Here is a 21,269-nt window from a genome sequence, read left to right on the forward strand (position 1 = left end):
ATTAAGATTCCCACCTCCAGTTTTCTTATAGCAGCTCTGTGTGATAGGTTATCTTGAGAAAGACTGACTGAACCCAGTGAGCTTTTGAGGCTAAGGGTGAACTTAAGCAGTTCTCTAAAACTGGTTAGTACCTGCTGAATACCACCTGTGTACTGCTTCAAGTGCTTTACAACCTCTCTAAGTGGTTTACAGAGTCAGCATCTTGACCCCAACAACAATCTGGGTCCTCATTTTACTGATCTTGGAAGGATGGAAGGCTGAGTCAACCTTGAGCTTGGTGAGATTCGAACTGCCAAATTGCAAGCAGCCGGTAGTCAGCAGAAGTAGCCTGCAGCCTACTAACCACTGCACCACTCACCGGATGTGAGACAAGAGGCAACACAGCCCAGAACTGGATAGGAGACAGAGGAAGAGAATAAGGATAGCCATTCTCTGCAATTTCGAAGGGTATGTCCATTGGTTTATGAGTAATAAAGCTTTAGTCTGGCAAGATTCTGTCTCTAGGGTATAAATAAAATGAAGAACTGAACTTTGGTTGGATTGTTCTATGTGGTTCTTGGGTTGGGAATGACATCTTGTTCCTAATCCAATATTTTAAATGATGCAGTACCCTGGAAATCTTTTAGAGAAATAGGCCATCTAACTTCCACTAAAGGTTGGTGGAGAATTTCAAAGGCCATTTCTACCTAGTGCAGAAAAAAAAGAGTCATACTTCATAATTGGTGCTGATTCTGTTTCTACCACTGAATGCAGCTATCAGTGGGGATATTGTGGTTCTGCTTCACACAAATCAAATCTAACCCAACCTGGTCCAGATATGGGGGCAAAAAGCATAGTTGGGCATACCCAACTATGACACCATATTCATCTTAGTCCTGATTAACAGTTACATGATTCAAGTGACAAAGAGTTTTCTGGTTCTGAAGGCTACAGAGATAATCTGGAGAGAACCGTGGCAGCTTCCAGGTGAAAGAGATTAGTCCAACTGAGGCAAAATTCTTTAAAAGAATAATCATAAAAATAGAAATCTCAGTGGTATTAACATGGATTTGCATCAGCGCTCATTAACTGGAAGCCCTGATTATTATTATTTTTTTAAGGAAAACAACATTGACTGGAAGTGATCACCAACGTGTGTCATCATCTGATCCCGTTCTACATTATTGTAGAAGAAAGGTCACAGATGGGAAGAAATGGAGGCTTCGGAAGATGGACTACCCTTCTCTGCCTCGCCTCTTCATTATTTATGGCTGTAAAGATTTGGTTCTCTGGACTCAACAACATTAAAAGGTATTTTAATTTGAGCTATAATTCTTTTTTTCTGCTTTCCACAATTGACAAGCTTCTGGAATAAACTTTCATTTGAGAGTGCCAGATTAAGGAAAAAACGAAGAGCGGAAGGGAAACGAAGCTGACACTATCTGTCTGGCTCTTTCTCCCCTCCTCCCGATAAATATATAAATAAAGGCATTCTTCCTGGATAACCCTTGCACAATCTCCTGCCCACTGAAACTGTACGAGTTTGATTAACTGCAGATGTACTCCCCAGCTTACATATGTGACTAATTTGCTCTGAATTTCCATGCTACATTATAATGCTAATGATCAGGAATAACAGACAAACCCACCGTTTCCTGAGGAACTAATTGGAGACATTATTATTTTCGCTCTATGACAGAGGATTGAGATGGCCGAATCAAGCTGGCCCATCGGATAAATAATGTGTAAATCAATCTCGGAGGGGAGGCCAGCGGCTTCTTTGAAAATGATTAGGGATTGACCAGCAGACAGTAGGACCGTGTTCCCTACCACTGATAGGAACTCATTCAATCCATCTTCTCAATACTTGTAGTCCTTGACTTACGACAGTTCGAAGTTACAATGAATTTAGTGATTGTTCGAAGTTACAACGGCCCTGAAAAAAGCGATGTAGCACCATTTTTCACACTTGTGAGCATTGCAGCCTCCCCGTGGTCCTGTGATTTGCATTCGGATGCTTGGCAACTGACTCACATTTATGACGGTTACAATGTCCTGGGGTGGGTGTCATAGGATCCCCTTTTGTGGCCTTCTGACAAGTCAACAAGAAAGCCAGATTCCCTTAACAACGGTGTTACTAATTTAATAGCTGCATTCAGTTTACAAATGTGGCAAGAACAGTTGTTTGGGGGAAAAAAAAACATTTCTCACTTAGCAGCATAAATCGTGGGCTCAATTGTGGTTGTAAGTTGAGGATTACCCATAATTCTATATTCAGGAGGCAAAAGGTCCCTCTTGTAAGAAAGTTTAATTCTACTGAAAGTTTGATATTTTTCCACCTCTCCTACTCTCCAGTGTAACTCCACCCTGTCTACAGCTATCATTTTTCTTCCATTGGGTACAATTCAGATGGTTGGACTACAATTCTTAGAAGAACAGGCTTCAGGCAAATCGATATTGAGATAGTCCACAACTTCATACTCATTCTGAAATGAGCTTGCGCTCTCTCTCTCTCTCTCTCTCTTTCTTTTCATGGGTCATACCATTTTGGACATTCTAGATCCCTACTTTTCAGAAGCCCTTCAAACAGAAACAGTGCAGAAGGAAGGATGGAAATTTCCCCTTAGATTTCAAAATACCTTCACTCTCAGTCCTTTCCCTGGGACCTCTTCCTTCCTTCCTTTTATGTAGAGAGTTAGGCTTCATCTCTCACCGTCCTTTTCAATTCTTCTGATAGGAGTTGTTATATTCAGGAATGAGCCCCTGGTTCCATATATATAGCATTTATGTTCTCTGCTGGGCCTGTCAAATTCTTCAACTTTTGTTTTACAAACACGTTGTGACACGCCTTGGGGACTGTAAAGATATTTTGTTTATTTTAATACTATTTATATTGTGCTTTGTAAGTAACCACATAAATATCATGGCTGTTTTTACATTTTGTTTGTTTTGTGTAATACCCTAAGATCAGATAAATAAACTTCAGCAGTGGGGGGAATGGATGAAAGAATGAAAGAACTTGCGGAGTTGCTCATCTCTGATCTAAGTGTTTTTGCGTTCATTTCTTGAAAAACTCTGCATGGTTATGACTCAAACAAAGCAATCTGGGGTTGTAAATTGATTCATTTTGTTGATTCCATAATGCTGTAATAAGCTTTCCCCCCCCCCGAAATTACATGTGATTTGTCAAGTGAATATTCTAAGAAAAGTCTACTTTTATGTACAATTGTCTATACCTACTCCAAGTCATGTGCACTGTTGGGCCCATGTATCATTTCAGGAAAAAAAAAAATCTTAGAAATGTTTCATCAAAAAACAGAGGCCATTACGGAGAGTGATTTATATATAATTATATGTGCTCCCTCCTCAAGGTGTCATAGCCAAAGTACGGCCAACAGTTTTGATTCAAGTCAGTAGAAGTAATTAATTAAAATACAGTACCAAAGATCACCTCAATATTTGAAGCTTCCCACATATTTTTGCTTGCTGGACCATGGGCTTTAAAGAACAAAAACAGTGGAAAAATTGTATATGGGGGAAAAAAATCAACCTTCTACACAGCCCAAAACTCTCTGGTCCTTTCAGGATCTTAGAAAATATAAGATGATGAAGTTCACTATTTGCTTTTTTTTTTTAAAAAAAAAACAGCAATCAACTTCCTATTCCATTCTTTCTTCCCACATACAAATAAATCGTGGGAATTTATTATTGAGCATGGGAATTAGGTTAATTATCTCTTGTGTATTTTGCCTGTTCCTCAATATCATCCTTCCTGTAAGTACAGAGAAAAGTGACAGGGGTGGGGTGGGAGGATGAAATTAGTGAAAGACATGGATGATAGGAATGTCCAACCATCCAATGGCAGCTCCATTACTGAGGTAGAAGAAATGTGCATTGTTAGACCTTAGTTTCCCATCCGTGGTCCCACATCCTAGTGCCATTTGAAGCAGCTGCTTCAGTCTTCCTACTATAGGTTGTATCATGGATTCATAATTCCCTCAACACTGTTCAACAATTACAAAGTCTGCACTACTATTACTGTTAATCTTCTCATCATTCCTTTTCACCCATACCCTCCCACTTGTGATTGTAGGACTGTAACTTTGTCGCTTGTATCCTTACAATGTATATTGACTGTTTCCTAGTATGATTTGATTGCTGATTGTACCCTATGACTACCATTAAGTGTTGTACGTTATGATTCTTGATTCTTAACGAATGTATCTTTTCTTTTATGTATACTGAGAGTATTTACACCAAGTTGTGTCCTTTTGTGTCCAATAACACTTGGCCAATAAAGTATTCTATTCTATTAGGATGAGCATCTCATCATTAATTCTACCATCTTTCTGAGATATTATTTTTATCTCTTGAATAGACGTTTAGGTTATTTAGATTTTATAGCATCACTCTTAGAGTAGAGAGTAAGCATCCCAACTTCCTTAAACTCTACATGACTTCTTAAACTGAGTACATGAACTTCAACTGAGCTTTCACCATTTTTTTTTATTTTTGTTCCCTTATCCAGGAATTGTTATTGAACAATCTATTTCTTACAATCCCCCTTACCTGGGACAGAAACCTAGAAAAATTGTCAGAGAGTTACATTGAGCCTTGTCCTGGGGTAAAATTGGCAAGAAATTTATATCTGCCTTTGTAAATGGGTCTGCAAAGAAGGCTTACTAGTTGTAACACTTGGTTGTAGAAATTAGGACAATTAATTGTCTTACATGAAAACTGGAGGACCTAATTTTTATTCTCATAAACATTTTGACCACGTAGCAGGTACATAGAAAGCCCAGACTACAATGCAGAAGTGAGTGAGGAAAGGAGTGAGGGAGGATGGACGGAAGTGAGGGAGGGAGGGAGGGAGGGAGAGAGGGAAGAAGGAAAGATATCTAGGAATTTAATATGAGCAGTATAATTTTAATGCTACTAAATAATTCTTTTATGGCAGCTAACATAGTGCTATTAATGTTGAAAAATTGAATTAAAATTAACTGGAGCTTTAGTGATGCTAGGATGTTGGAATTAGAATTGAGAAGGTTGTTAATTATATTTGTAGGACAGATAATTAAAATATCACTTTCTTTAAAATACAGTGGCTCAATGGAAGGCACACATTTCTCTCTCTCTCCTCCTACCCCATGAGAGAGAGAAAGAGACAGAAAGAGAGAGAGAGAAATACATATATTCACAAATGCACAAGGACTCCTTTGTTGTTCTGTAAGAGACCTCCTCCCCATATTTTACTTATAAAAACTCCTGGACAATTGCACTTTGAATAAAATAATAAATAGTCCAGAAAGAGAAGTGGAATTTTTTGATGCACATTTCAATATGTAATTGGAATTTACACTCACAGGGGTAAACACGTAAGCAGATACCTACTGCTTCATATTAATTAGTCTTTGTCGGCATTCATGAGACCTGTCTTACATAATCCAGTTGTTAAGCAGGAGCAGCAAAATCAAGGCCCACCATTTCCCTCATGTCCATGCCACACAATCCAACGTATTGAAAAATCAGCATATTCAATCAAGGGGTTTGGAAAGAGTTTAATTGTACAGCAAGGTGTCTTCCTATATAAAATGTTTTTATGGCCTTATAGGGCAGCATTTAGGGATATATGGCGATATGCATCTGTGGAGTCCTGGGTACCCTCTGAGCTTAGTTGTTATCTTGCAGACATTTCATCACCCAACTAGGTAGCATCATCAGTGCTATAAGGGAGTGAGGTTTGCTCTTATTTTTATATACTAGAAGCTTGCCCTTTCAATGTTGATGGGAGTAATCTTGATTGGGCTGTTGTTTATTGTTAGATTGTTGTCTGCTTTCATAGTTCCTTGATTGGGGTATTGTTTATTTCTTGATTGTGGCTCTGGTGTTAATCTGGTATTAATCTCTGTTCATATGGATGTTGATTGCTAGTTAGGAGTGTTTTTTTTCTTAGTGTTTTTTTTCCCCCTTTGGGACTTTTTGATTGTCTCTTTTGAGTGATATATAGAAGTTGTTTATGTGCCTGTTGATGGCCAATTTATCTGAGAGCCAAGCCCCGAGCAATTCTCTGATGTTTTGGACTTGGCTTGATTTAGGAAGCTCAGTTTTCCAGTTGAAATTATGGTTGAGTCTGTGTATATATAGAGAGAGATGTGTTCTATATATTCTGATTTGTGGGTTCAAAAATGAGGAATCAGTCATTTTGCAGTAAAACTTTAAACAATTAATCCTGCTCCTTATTGGTTCATTATTATAGAATTCTTGGCTATAACTCCAATCTTGGATATTTGATAGTCATTCCCAATTAAAATTCTACTGACTTGATCAGTTTTTAACTCACCCAACCTTCATGGTTCAGATAAGCATTTTTTTCCTTATTGAGAGAGAGTACCACCCTAACTTTGAATGGACTGTAAGTTGATGAAAACTCGGCATGAACTAAAAAGTTCCAATGAATCTTGGGGAGTGCATATTTGTTTGCTAGAGAGTAAAGACTTGTTAACATACACCTTGGGCCTTTTGGAGCTTTAGAAACTACACATTGGGATATATTGATTGCAGAGTTTCTGTGATCAATGCATTTTAATTTAACCAGTGTGTGGTGTCTACAAGTACTCTCTAACCCCATAACAATTACCTATGCAACATAGGTACAAGGTCAGCTAAATGTTTGCAGAATGTCCCAGTTGTCCATTTCTCTCCCCCTCCCCCTCCCCCTTTTTAATCAACCCAAATGATAAACATTATCCAGAGCACGGAAAATTGCCCACTCTCCAGGTCAGGAAACCTAAAAGGAAAGGTATGGATTTGGCCTTTTTTTTTTCTTTTGCTACATGGCAACATTATGTGCAACGGTGGAGAGGAGCAGTTGGCATGCATTCAGCTTCCTTGTGGTCAAGTCTACAGAGGCATCTTAACCTGTCACAGCTAATGGGTTTTACTATGGATGCCAAAACGTAACATGTTCAGAGCATTTGAAGAAAGGGGCACTCGAAGCATCTAAAAGTGTTGGCAATCTCAGAGGCATTTTTTAAAGCCACTATATTTGTTTGATTGTTTGCTTCAGAAACTCTGCAAACGCTAAAGGAAATCAAATCTAATGAAGTAGTAACGAAGGAACTGGATTAGAGGTAGGAGGGTGGAAGAGAAAGAAAGAGAGAGAGAGAGAGAGAGAGAAGTTTTGCTAAGTAATACAAAATCATTACAATGTCCTGCCAGACATGCATTTTTAAATGATAGCTGTAATAATGGAAAATTAGACTCCATTATTTATTCATAGCCTTCTTGTTCATGCTTGTCTCCATATAGGGCAGCCCACTTTTTATAAATAGTATCTTTGAGAATGATAGGTCTTTGGAGGGTGGATGAATGTAATGTCTAAAACAATTATTGCCTGTCTCAACAGGAAATTGTCCCCAAGTCCATAGGAGGAACCAAAATCCACACAGAAATCCCCAATACTCTTGACCCAATGGGTAAATGTAGAGTAACTTTCTATCCAAAATTACTATTTGGATAAAGAGTTAAAAAGCACACTTGATGAGACATGCCTCTGGCCTGAATCAGCAGCTAAAGTTGGGATCTTTAATTTAGGCCTAGCAGATAAAGTAGGTTCCATTTGATAGACCTGTAAATGTCCTCTGTTGATTGATGCTTGTTTATTTAGAGAAAGATAAAATACAGAATACCCTACACCAGCATACTTGAGATTCTAGGCTTAGACAACCTTGAACCACGCCGGCTAAGATTGGACTTAAGCATAGTACATAAAATTATCTGTTACAATATCTTACCAGTTAATGAATATTTCAGCTTTAACCGCAACAACACAAGAGCACACAACAGATATAAACTTAATGTAAACCACTCCAAACTTGATTGCAGGAAGTACGATTTCAGCAACAGAGTGGCCAGTGTCTGGAACACACTACCTGATTCTGTTGTCTCCTGTTCAAACCCCCACTCCTTTACCCTCAAACTAACCTCAATTGACCTCACCCCATTCCTAAGTGGTCTGTAGGGGACATGCATAAGTGCACAATCGGGCCTACTGTCCCTGTCCTATTGTCCCCAATTATCCGTACCTATTTACTTTACTTTACTGTCATTGCACCTCGTACAACAAAATCAAACACCATCTTCAGTGCACATCATGACCATGACCATGAAAATAAACACAAACACGCATCCTTCACACTCCACACATTGAACCAAAAACCCCCAACACCACACCAACACTGCACTATACAGCAGAATTCAAAAGAGCTACTGCCCTGGGATAGAAGCTGTTTTTCAGCCTATTTGTCCTTTTTTATTATTATTCTGTACCGTCTGTCAGATGGTAATAGTTAAAAAAAAGGGTTCCCAGGATGAGAATTTCATGTATTTATACTTATGCTTATGCTTATTCTTATTTCTATTATATTGTAAGCATTTGGCAAATAAAATAAATAAGAATAAATAAAGGAACACCCAGGGGTGCTAACATTTTACTTTCAAAAGTTTAAAACAGAAGTTAACATTTTGGTTACTATAATTCTACTGGTACTGCTTAGTAGCCGTTTTACTTCTCATGTGGAGCATCACTGATGCCTTTGTCCCTTTGATGGTCCTCCTATTCAACTAGACATATCTCTAAATAGATATAGATTATTATACTTTAAATTGTACAGCTATTGTTGATAAGCATTGATCAAGCAGTAATAGCAGTGTTTTATGATACTCTTCTGAGCCTTCTTTTCCCAAATCACATTGTCTCTACTTATCTACCTATGCACAGATGGACACACACATACACGCACACACACCACAGAGAGGACTGCAGGTATGAAAGAGGGGTCAAAAAGGCCATCTACGTCAAAATTAAACAGCCTCTCTCAACATAAGTCGAGGACTATCTGTATATACAAATAGTATATCCTGTATACATAACACACAGAGAGAAATATATATTTATCTGGATACACAATTCCATCCTCTTTCTCATGTATGCAGACATAGAATGGTAAGGAAAAATAAAAGAAGATAAACTATATTCTTGTTAAGAGACCAAACCTCTGAATTTCTTGCTATGCATTTTTGAAAGAAAAAAGAATGGTTGGAAGAATGAAAAAAAAATCCATAGTGAGTCACATCTAAAAGGCTTTAAATGTTATTGCGAAAAGGTGCTTGGTAAGAATGCCAGCATAGTTTCCCAAATGTTAGTATCTCTCTAATAATCCAGGTGCTTCATTTAGGCTTTTCCGAATTAATTTTTTATTGGCTAATGCTAATAAATGTCAATTGAATTTATATTCATAATATCAATAAATGTCATTTCTTTACATACACCTGAGCCAGTGGGATAATTCCACATATTGATAATATTTAGAATGGTTTTCCGGAGGCAGGCTAATTAATGAATGGTATGTTAGGTTTATATTTAGAGGTGGGGTAAAAAGATATCAGAGTATTACTGAAGACAAGCCAGAACCATTGTCATAAACAGGAGAAAGACAACCTTGAACATGACTCCTATTATAAGCAACCATTGTATATGTGAGTACAGATAGTCTTTGACTTACAAGCACAATTGAGCCCAACATTTCTGGGGCTAAGTGAGACAGTTGCCAGTGAAATTTGCCCCACTCCTTCCATTTCCTCACCCTCCAGTCAGAGCTGAAGAAGCTTAGTTTTTATTTTATTATCTTTCTTGCCACAGTTGTTAAGGGAATCACTGCAGTTGTTAACATGGTTACTAGCTAGGAGATCACATATTAATGCAGAGTAGTAGTTTACTGCCTAGGACTACTAACTCTGTTTGGTTCAAGCTCATGCACTTCCCAAGGTGCACCATAGGGGGCAAGCTAGCTCCGCACCAGAAAGGTAAGCGGTTTTCCTGCAGGCCATCTGCAGCCGTCTCCCTCCATTGAAGCTGCCTTGCAAATGGGTGTTATAATCGGGCAGTAGGATACTAACCATTCACATAAAGCACTGGCTCTTCTCCCCATTGAAGTGGTACCTATTTATCTACTTGCATAGAACATGCTTTTGAGCAGCTAGGTGGACAAGTGATGGGAGCTCACCCTGGCACGCAGTGCTAGGACTCGAACCGCTGGAGCAAAGACTATCTCCAGCATCATTAAGCCACTGATCTCATCCTGATGGCATTTTGGAAGACTTTAAAGACTTAATGAGCCTCAGGTTATAGTACATGAAATCTCCTTGTTAGAGGGGATGGATCTGTTTTCTTCTGATGTTAATTTTGTTATTCAGGCTGCCATTATGTTATTTCTCTTACTGTGTGTCTATCATCTCTCTGTCTGTCTGTCTCTCTCCCTACCTACCTACAATCATATCCATATTCTGTTTTACACTGTAAACTGCACAGTCGTTCTGAAGTTGGATGTTGCCAAAATTATATAATGATAATTAAGAAAACACCATAAAATTATCTCTACCACTGACTGACTCCAAATCTCCAGTCCTTATTTCTTTCCAACTTTTCCAGCTCTACATTTAATTTTGGTGTTTCCCGACCTGTCTCTTTCTCAATAATACATTAAATGAGATTTCAATATCTGACATTACATGATTTCCATGAGCTACACATGTGCTGTATGTGTACAAAAACACCAGGTGGCATTTAAATATCTATATCTTCACATCATTCTAGAGTTGCACATCTATTATAGGAAATAAATCATAAGGAATCCTGTTGAAGTAACAAATGAGTTCGCAATTGCTTTGCTTCTCATAATTCCCATATGTTTTTTTAAGCTATCTTTGGAAAATCAAGTTATTTTTCCATCCTCTACAGAGATTAATATATGCCACACAGTATATTTATTTCAGTTCACTGAGAAACTGTCCCAGTCTTTAACGTAAACAGAGATAAAGAAGGGCGGGGGGGGGGGGAAAGGAGGCTAAAAATGGGGATATTTATTATTTGGAGAATATCTAGATGTGCTGCACAGACTAATGATGTTGCAATGCGCCTGGAAGACTTGGATATTTTCACATGGGATTATGTTTAGATGCAGGAATAATAATAATAATAACAACAATAGCAGTAGCAGCAATGCAATTGGTGCAGAAGGATAAGTTGCAGATATAACATTTGCTATCTCTTCTGCCTGAATCAGCTAGAACAAGACTTGCTTACATTTCCCAGTGGATTTAAATCCATAAATATAATATTAGTCTTTGGAGGGCTAGAAACCATACTGATTCATTTTTAAATGATTTACATTTGTGCTCCACTTCTGGAATTGTGGGACCTGAAGGAGCTGGCTTTAAAACTTGACCCTGAACCTTAAGACAAAGCACAGTAGAGACATGCGATTACAACACTTGCCTATGCTCTAGCATCACTTCAGATACTTGTCTGAAGAAAGTACACACAGAGATCTGTTTTTTCATTCTTGGGTTGCAGGGAGAATGTACGTATCTCCCGAGACCCTTAAATATCTCAGCTTCCCTGAAGATTCAGGGAAGAACTCTGCAAGTTTGTCTCACGCCTCTGGTTCTTAACATCTAAAATAGTTTTCATACACTGAGAAATCCGCAAAAATGGGAATCATTTAACAGCAGAATAATCTGCCTTAGGAAGTGGTGTCTCTCCTTCACTCAAGTTATTTTGCATCCATTAAGTGGAAATTGTATGTTGTAGAGTCCTTGGTACTCTCTGAGCATGGTTTCTTGTAGACATTTCATTATCCAACTGGCTAACATCATCAGTGCTAGCAGGAGACCCTATATTATTCTGGACAAATGGCTGTCCAATCTGTTCTTCAAAACCTCCAGTGTTGGAACACCTACAACTTCTGGAGATAAACTGTTCCACTGGTTAATTGTTCACATTGACAGGAAATTTCTCCTTAGTTCTTGGTTGGAAATAATTGGAAATAATGGTTTCTATCCCGGTGCTTTAATCACTATACCAAACTGGCTCTCTAAAGTTAGGCCTGCTAACCACCATATTATTTTAAATCTTTACTTAGCTTTTCTTGCTTTAAACTGTTTTCTGGGAGTTGCTTTTTAAAACATATCAATATCCTGCAATCACTGAGTGGGATAAAAAATCAGATCTCCTCCAAAAAAAATCTGGCATACGAGAAAAGCGATTGCTATCTTTATTCTTTCCCCAAAATCTTCATGTGAATTTTAAATCATGCAGAAATATGAATTTACATTCATGACAAGGTGTGTGGGCAACCTATAACCCCTCCACCCAATTTCCAATGTCTTCTGCAAAGAAATGAATTTGGACTGATGCTGAATCGGAGAGTTTTACAATTTTCCAGATGCTTTTCTTTTTTACTCTGCAAAAGAGGTATCTGTTTATAGGTCATTCTATTTTCAAGGTGCTTGAGCAATTATTTCAAATTTTCTTGGTGGTATAAAATTTTTGGCAGGAATTCCCCCCCCCCCGCCCCAGTATGGCATTAATTTAGACTTCAGAGAAGAGTAAATTGGCCCTTCTTGACTGACAGCAACCCAGCCTTTGCTTGAAAAGAGAAAATAATAATAAAAGACGTAATCAATGTCCCAGAAAATAACTTAATAAAACAGAGTGAATAGCGTGGCGAGTTCCATCACCTCATTGTCCTATGAAGGTGGAGAGGTTGCTGATATCCACCCACCAGTAATGCTAAGGAAAGGTAATTAAAAGAGGTAGGATAAAGAAGTTCTATAAGGTTTCAGCCCTTTGAGATGGGAAAGATAGTTGATGTAATCAGCCTTGTATTCTATCACCTTTTCATGAAAATAGCTAGAAATTGAACTCCATTCTCTGAGGTGAAGCTTCGGGGAGAGTGTCATCAAGACTATAGGAGTTAGAGAAGGGTTTAATTCTCTAAAATGTTATTGTGTTGTGAATGTGGATCCCGGCTTCTGTTGTAGCTAATTTATATACTACTAAAATCCTAGTGGTAAGGGATTAAGAGACGTGGTGGCTCAGGGGCTAAGACGCTGAGGTTGTCGATCAGAAAGGTCAGCAGTTCGGCGGTTCGAATCCCTAGCACCGTGTAACAGACTGAGATCCCGTTACTTGTCCCAGCTTCTGGCAACCTAATAGTTCAAAAGCATGTAAAAATACAAGTAGAAAAATAGGGGCCACTTTGGTGGGAAGGTCACAGCGTTCTGTGCACTTTCGAAATTTAGTCATGACGGCCACATGACCATGGAGACGTCTTTGGACAGCACTGGCTGAGATGAGCACTGCCCATGCTAGAGCCCGGAAACAACTAGCATGTATGTGCAAGGGGAACCTTCAACTTAAAATCCTAGTGTAACCTTCATCTGGGTGAAATGAGGAGTCATAAATATATGCCAATTGCCAAGCACCTGAATTTTGATCACATGGCCATGGGGAGGCTGCAATGGTCATAGGCTGTGAAAAAATGGTCATAAGTCACTTTTTTCAGTACCTTTGCAACGTTAAATGGTCACTAAATGAATAGTTATAAGGTGGAAAAGAGAGTGGCTTGCCATGGTAGTTGTGGAGAATGGGAAAAGAAAGACCCTTTTGTAACTAGAGTGTATAAACTAGCTCAAAGTCATAAGCAACTATCCTTGTTCTATTACTCCCCAAGTCTGCCGTTTGTTCCACTTGACATTTTGCTTTTGTTTATACGTGTGTGTATAATATATTGTAATTTATCACACAAGTGATTTATTACAACCTTAGAACATAAAGGGAGCAAACCTTAGTTAAAAATAAATCCAATGGCTACAGTAATCTCTGAGGGTATTAAAAAATAACACTCGACAACTTATTTTCTTTGTCTGTGTACAATGTATACTGTCTAATAGCTTAAAAGGGAACCCGCTACAGTTGACTCCTACATGCTTGCTAATAATACCCACAATCCATATTATCCAATTAATAGATACACGGTGGTTCATTATGTACCGCTTTGGCTTAAAAGGAAAAAAAAATATTAATATACTTTTGAAATGGACGATTTGCTGAATTTATGATAAAGGAAAACAGGTAATTTGTTTTCTCTGTGAACTTTCTTAATGAAGGAGCGGGGAAGAAGTCATCCTAAAATCAAGATCTTCTTCCTTCTAGATTCTATCATAGAATTTAATCAATTCAATAGAATTTCAATTAAATTACAATCCGTACTAAGTCATTGTAATCAAAAATGTGCCAAATGTTTATTTTTTCCCTTCATTCATTTGATGCAGCATTCTACTCATTATTTCTCTTCTTTTCTTCTTTGTTTAATTAAAACATGTAGAGCAAGTAGTCTACCAAAAAAGCTACGGTCATAGTGGACTCGCTACACGACCCTGCTCTCAACCAGATAACAGTAATGGGAGCGGGAGGAAAGGCATTGGAATGTAACAGCAGCCTGGGAGGGAAATTTAGAATGCAAGGGTGCCAGCTGGAAGCCTACCGCTAAAATCTATACCTGTACTCAAACAGCTAAATCTATACCCGTACTCAAACTGCCTTTGCTTTGCACAGGTCACCTTCAGCAAGTGAGGGAAGCTGAATGTCAATCGCAAAGCATCCCTGACCTGCTCTCGAGTTGCCATAGGCAAGGGGGATGGGAAATTAAACCTCATAGCTGCATCAAGGAACTTGCATTTCAGTCAAAACAAAGCACATTCCAGCCGACAACGTCAAGGTCAACTCCAGGGGAACCCACAGTGACCAGAGGGAGTGACTTCTACAACCTGCAGAATTGCTTCATTGGGGAATGTGACTGATGACACATCTTGATGACAGAATAACCCAAGTTCACCGGCTGGGAACATCTGAGGCAGACAGACTGTTCCCAAAACAAAGTGAGTGCAAATGATTGATGGACAATGGATAATGCTGCTTGTGCACAAAATCGTTAGGACTGGCTTTTCTACTTCTGCACCCATATGTAATTTTCAGTAAGTTATACTCTTGGTTAAAAAAAAAAAATGTCCCAGGATTTTCTTTTGCTGTCTAACCCAGTGGAACAGCTGAAGATAGTGAGTGTGGCTTGTCTTAAACTGGAAGTATAATTGTATACATAGCTGTAAGGTATGTTGAGTGTCTTAGACTGAGGATTATTTTTCAACGGGGATAAAGGAGGACTGGAAGATGACCCATTGGCTCACAAGACATGGAATAGGTCTAATGGAAAGAGAGATCGTGTTTCTTTTGGGATTTTGTACTCTTCTGTAAATACGAAGGCAACTTTCTCAAAGACTGCAAGATCCTAATGCCACATCAACACCCCCTCATGGCAATTCAGCAACCATGACAATAAACCGTCACGTACTGTAAGTCAAGGGGAAAAAATAGTTCTCAAAATCTAATCTAGTCAATATTGATGTTTCCCTTCTGGGAGTCTTAATTCCCCCCCCTGTCTGTTTTTGAGAGTGTGTGTGAGTATATATGTGTGTCCTCGCATGTGATCTGGTAGATTGGATGTGATTTTTAATACATTTATTTACATTAGGGTGAACCACTTTTTCATTTGTAGCGATGCTTCCCCCTCCCCCCATTTGTATTTAAAAATGGTAAATTGCAGAATTCATAAGCAGTTTTATAGTGATTTATTAAAGACTAGAAAGTCACTCCTGCTCTTCACACTTAAGAAGCCCTGAGAATCAGCTACGAGGTCCTGCACAATCTTACTTGGCCTATAAATACATAAGAACAAGCTCCTTTTGAAAGGTATTTGTGTGTGTGCTGGTGAGAGAACATACGGGGGTGGGTGAGATGCTGGAAGGACAGAAAACGAACTGTTTAAACAACATTTGTGGCACCATTTTTCATCCTTCTTCTTATTAGATGACCCATTTTTATTCAGCCTCCAAGTAATAACTGGGCCCCCATAATTTACAAAACACTTGAGTCTGCAAATTAGAAATGTTCAAAGGCAACTTTCTTGTGATGTCATTGAATAAATGTTTCTTTATTTGCACCCTCCCCCCTCAGTCTCTCTCCCCCCCCTCTCTCTCTCTCACACACACACACACACACACACAGTGGTTGAAGAATCTGCCACAATCAGAGAAGAGGAGAGGAGAGGAGAGGAGAGGAGAAGAGAAGAGAAGAGAAGAGAAGAAAAGAGAAGAGAATGAGGGGAGGGGAGGGGAGGGGAGAAGGGGAAGAGGGGGAGAAAGGAGAGCAAAAGAGAAGAGAAGACAGAAGGAGGGGAGGGGAGGAGAAATCATATCCCATTCCATAATGGCTGACGGTCTTTGTTAGATTCAAAAATCACCAGTCAGCCAAGCACGTATGTTATTCCTTCCCTCCGCTGAAGTTCAGACCTTACTCTTAAAGTCCCTGTTGAAGAATAGAAAGGAGAGGATGACTTTGGAGCCTCTCTTCATCATCTTTGCTGGCAGTAAAGTCACCCAGGAAGAGAAACCCGGCCAAGAGCTCAGAAGGGGCACCATGATTTTGCCTGGTTCCCAGTGGACTTTCGCTAGAGGGAATTAGAAAGTGTTCTGAACAAAGGAAATGCAGGCGCGCACACACACACACACACACACACACACACACACACACACACATCCCCTTCAGACACAACTTCCCTTGCCCTTCCAGTGACCAAGAGGGAGGATTTCTTTCTACTTTTTCCACACATTACAATAATGGCTTTGAGGCTCTTGAAGAGAGAAGCGCTAGCAGTCCGACAAACGGTGCATGACCGACCGAAGACCTGCTCTTTTGTTACAATAGTCCTTCCCTGCCTGCTTTTCCTTGCCATTAAGTGCGATGAAATGAGTCCCCCCCGCTTTTTTTTTTGATTCCAGTCCCCTCCTCTGGCAGCCTGACCTATTTGCACTTATGCACAGATGACTTCATGAAGACATTTTCCCACCCACCTTCCTACCCCGCCAGACCCAAGAGCTCTTGTCTGCACGGTCATCTGTTCAGAAAGCAGAGCCTCTTCAGCGCAGTCTTTCTCTGCCCCCTGCCTCCTTTGGAAAGGGAGGGGGGAAAGAAAATCTGATCTCGCAGATAATAACAAGGCTGCTCACTTTACAGTCCTTTGATAAGCAGCTGCACATTGGAGTCATAATTTTTGATGTCTTTTGCCACTGAACATGCAGCTTCTTTATGTATGTATGTATGTATGTATGTATGTATGTATGTATGTATGGCATTCAGCTTTGTTCGGGTATTTTCCCACGTCATTGTAGTTGTGCTTTTAAAGTTGTAGCAACGTTTCGGCAGAATCTCATCTGCCATCATCAGGCTTCTGGTTGTGTCCGTCTGTGAGTCAGGCCCCCACAGTTGTTTCAGTTTTAAATTTGGGGCAGCCTATTGCTGTGCCAGAATGGTTCGTCCTTGCACTGGCACGAAGCCGAAAGCACCAGTCTGAGGATGGGAAGTGGGACCTCGCCGAAAGATACTCTTAATCTTACACGGGAAAAGACCCGAACACACCTAGACATACAGACATACATACATACATACATACATACATACATATATGTGTGTGTGTGTGTGTATGTGTGTGTATTCTTAAATATATTTATTTTAAAAAGCAACAATTGCTTTTTAATTGTGCTGCTTTCTAAAGCTTAAAAGCAGTATAATGCAACACCATAATTAGTTAGAAAATGTTGGAGATGGAGGAGGAGAAGGGGAAGAGGAAGAAGAAGATAAGGAGGAGGAGGAAGGAGCAGAAGAAGCAGAAGAAGCGAAAGCAGCAGAAGACACAAGAGCAGAAGGAGCGGAGGAGGAGGAGGAGGAGGAGGAGGAGGAGGAGAAGAAGAAGAAGAAGAAGAAGAAGAAGAAGAAGAAGAAGAAGAAGAAGAAGAAGAAGAAGAAGAAGAAGAAGAAGAAGAAGAAGAAGAAGAAGAAGAAGAAGAAGAAGAAGAAGAAGAAGAAGAAGAATTACATCTGAGATTTATTGCACTGTTTGCAAATATTGGTATTGGTAGCCTGCAATAGACCTTTCAGGAAACCAACTTCGTGCATTAGTGTTTGATTAACTTTTCTCAAAGAGTGAACTTGAGTCTGATGTGTAACTATTTCTGTTCATCATAAACAACTGCATCAAGGCAGACAGAACCATAACCCTTGAATGCAGACAGATGATTCAGCACCGCAAAGTAGAAGCTATTTCCTCACATGTCGGAAGTTGTGTAGCAGCAAAACCGTAGCCGGTGGGGGTGGGGGGGAGGGAGAGTACGAAGAGAAGGAGGAGGAGAGGCGGTAGAGGAGTGAAGGGAACAGAAGTAAAATACTGGGGGAAATTTTGCAAACCCTGTGCGATGTGCATTAACAAAACGCATACAGAGCGTCCACAACCCACTCATGCAAATAAGCTCCGGAGTATAAGGAGGTTAAATATTAGCTTGAGACATTGGTAGAAACCGCAGAGGCCTCCCCACCCCACCTTACTCAAAATCCCTGTGGCACTAGCACAAAGAGACAAGCACACAAGCACAAAGAACAGGCAACTTCTGGCTGAAAATGAGCTGTCCAAGCCGGGCCTGGGCCTCGGTTTGAGCTGCCCTACACCTGGGCTTGCAGCTGATAAGGCCATAATAGCCCTCCTTTGAGGACAGGGACTTTGGTGGGCTGATTACTCATTTATCACACGTGGCAGCCCTGCTGAGCTATAATTACTCTTCCCTTATCCTCCTGCACTGTCATGTCCAAGAGGAGAAACCGTACTGCAGCTCTGGCTAATGACACATTACCTCCCTTGACAAGCACTTGGAAGTTTTTTTTTTTTATTGTAAATATTCAAGATACAAAAATCTGAGATTTCCTCCTTCTTCCCCCTCCCTCTCCCACCCATCCCCAGCTTTTTAATTATAAAAAGCAATTTTCAGGACCTTCTTTTTTTCCTCTTCCCCCACCAGTCCCTCCACCATCTTCCACGCAGTCCAAGTTGGAGCGTCCTTCCTCCAACCCAACGCAGTTTGTCTCCCGCCCACCCTTGAAAACAAACCGATTTCTTCTTTTGTCTGCTTTCTTTGCTCATTGCCACGAGTTTGCGCCGGTATCTTGGGGAAATTATCAAATGTCATGTGAGGGTAAAATGGGTCCTTTTTAATGGGAGGCACTTTCTCCCCCCCCCCCCGCACGCTCTCGGGGCTGCAAAATGGGACTCCGCTGCTTTGCCTCCCCCCAGCCCCACCCCCACCCTGCCTGCAAATCCGAAAGGCAAAGGAAAGTTTGCATTTATATGACAAAATTACAAAGCGAGGGAGGGGGTGGCGCTGGAAAGTGATGGAGCAGTTGTGGTGGAAGGAGGCTGTGTGTGTGTGTGTGTGTGTGTGTGTGTGCGGGGCGGGGGGAACCAGCCATCATAACTATGAACTATCTCACAGTTGGACAAGTAAGGTGTTTAGAGAGCAATTTTTAGAAGCGGAGTTTCTTTCTTGCTAAGGGGGAGAAACCTGGTGCAATCAAATATATATACAATGGATTTTCAATGGTCTCGTTGTAAAGCTGTTCTTATTATGCCTGGGACATGAAGTGTCGAAAAAAAATAAGCAAGTCGGAGGGTGATAGACTCTTGCCAGTTTTCTCAACTTATTAGGAAAGGGTTCATTATCCATGGAAAGAGTTGCCGCGTTGATCGGTTGCCCTGACTTTGCTTACAGCCGGTTTTCAAAGGCTTCAGATGCCCTCAGAGAGGGACGGAAATCACCCTAAGACTTTAAATATCTCCCTCTGTCAGGATAACTTCTGCACACCAATGTTCTCCAGTAACGTGGTCCCAGAGAGGGATTAGCAGCTGGTGACCAGGAATTCGGTAATATAATGCAGGATGATGTGGACAACACCTTTTCACGGATAAAGGTAATGATTTAAGTAAAGCACCTTGGGAGGAACAACTGGAAGGCAGAACAGTGCAATGTAAAGTCTCATAAATCTATGCAGACTGATGCAACGAGACAAGAGGCACTTTCTATTCTAACCCTGGTTTTGTGTCTGTGTTGGTGTGGATATACATGCACATCTCTGATTTAGTCTGGAGTCCTGGTGACAGTCTGAATGACCTACACCAAAAAGGAACATGAAGTTTCCAATAGTTTTTTTAAAAAACAAATTCATAGTGTAGGTTTTATGAACATCTTCATGGTTTGGTGCCTAGGTGACTCTATTCAAGTCCCACTAGATACAGCAGACCAGGAAATCAACTGCAGCAGAAGGCCAGAGCTACTTTTATTGAGATGGACTATAATAACTTAATCTTACAAATCTCGTTGTGTTGCCCATCCTCCTCCTTCTTATAGCTGAGTAAATTAGGGAAGTGTTTGAGCCAATTTTGAACATTGCCTGTTTGCCGTGGACTTTAAGATAATGTTTTTCACCCTTGTCACTTTTGGTAATGAAGCTTATCAATTTTTATCAAGGTCATCTTCCTTATTTTCAATTTATTCCTGGTAATGTTGGCCTATCTCATTTATTTGTTCCAAGCGGTAGTATCCCTCAGAGGTGGTATTCAGCAGGTTCTGATCAGTTCTGGAGAACCAGTAGTGGAAATTTTGAGTAGTTCGGAGAACCGGCAAATCCCACCTCTGACTGTCCCTGTCCCCATCTCTTCTCTGCCTCCCAAATCCCAGCTATCAGCTGGGTCTCCTTTGGTTGCCCTGCAGAGGAGAACGGAGCTAGAAAGCAGGTTAGTGGGGTAGGGAGCGAATGGGATTTTGCAGTAACCTTCCCCCAGGAGTGGGGAGGAAATGGGGATTTTACAGTATCCTTCCCCTGCCACACCCACCAAGCCATGCCACGCCCACCAAACCATGCCCAGAGAATCGGTAGTAAATCGGTGGTATCCCTATGTCAGATATGAGGAAGATGCATTCTCAGAAGAATGCATATTATTCTGAGTATGCTCTAGTCTTATGGAAGCTTTTATTTGGAGATCTTAATACTCTTCCTTCTTTTCGACGGCAGTTACAACTGAACTGTTCTGCAGAACTTTTAATGGATGAGGAGCATATAACAGAGTAATAGCATTGGAAGAGACTTTAGAGGTCTTCTAGCTCAACCCCTGCTCAAGCATTCTATACCATTTCAGACAAATGGCTGTCCAGTCTCTTCTTAAAAGCCTCTAGGGATGGAGCACCCACAACTTCTGATGGCAAGCCCTTGTTAATTTTTCTCACTATTAGTAAATTTCTCCTTAGAGGAATATTGCTCCCTTGGTTTTACGCTATTTTTAAAACTGTCATACATCCTTGTGGAATTGCCAGTGTAAAAACCCCACAAACAAATAAATACCTATCTACTCAATAACCCAATATGGAATCTCTGAAGACTATGAAATTTCTCCCATTGATCATAAGATAAGGATTTGGTGAAGGATTAACTATAGAAACCTTTCAGAAGAGTT

At 40.2% G+C, this 21,269-nt stretch overlaps 1 protein-coding gene and 1 long non-coding RNA gene across 3 annotated transcripts in view; one reads left to right on the forward strand and one right to left on the reverse strand.

The window, feature by feature from the left end:
* The window catches only part of WWOX (WW domain containing oxidoreductase), a 546,547-nt gene that overhangs the window by 121,894 nt on the left and 403,384 nt on the right, over nt 1-21,269 (reverse strand). The gene's annotated exons all lie outside the window — the stretch shown is intronic.
* LOC148124831 (uncharacterized) lies at nt 1,128-15,571 on the forward strand. Its single transcript, XR_015744910.1, has 2 exons — nt 1,128-1,290; nt 14,438-15,571. It is a non-coding gene; the product is annotated as an uncharacterized LOC148124831 (long non-coding RNA).

This window comes from Pseudonaja textilis, chromosome 11 (genome assembly GCF_049901715.1).
Source record: "Pseudonaja textilis isolate UNSWEBS1 chromosome 11, rPseTex1.2, whole genome shotgun sequence".
NCBI lineage: Eukaryota > Metazoa > Chordata > Lepidosauria > Squamata > Elapidae > Pseudonaja > Pseudonaja textilis.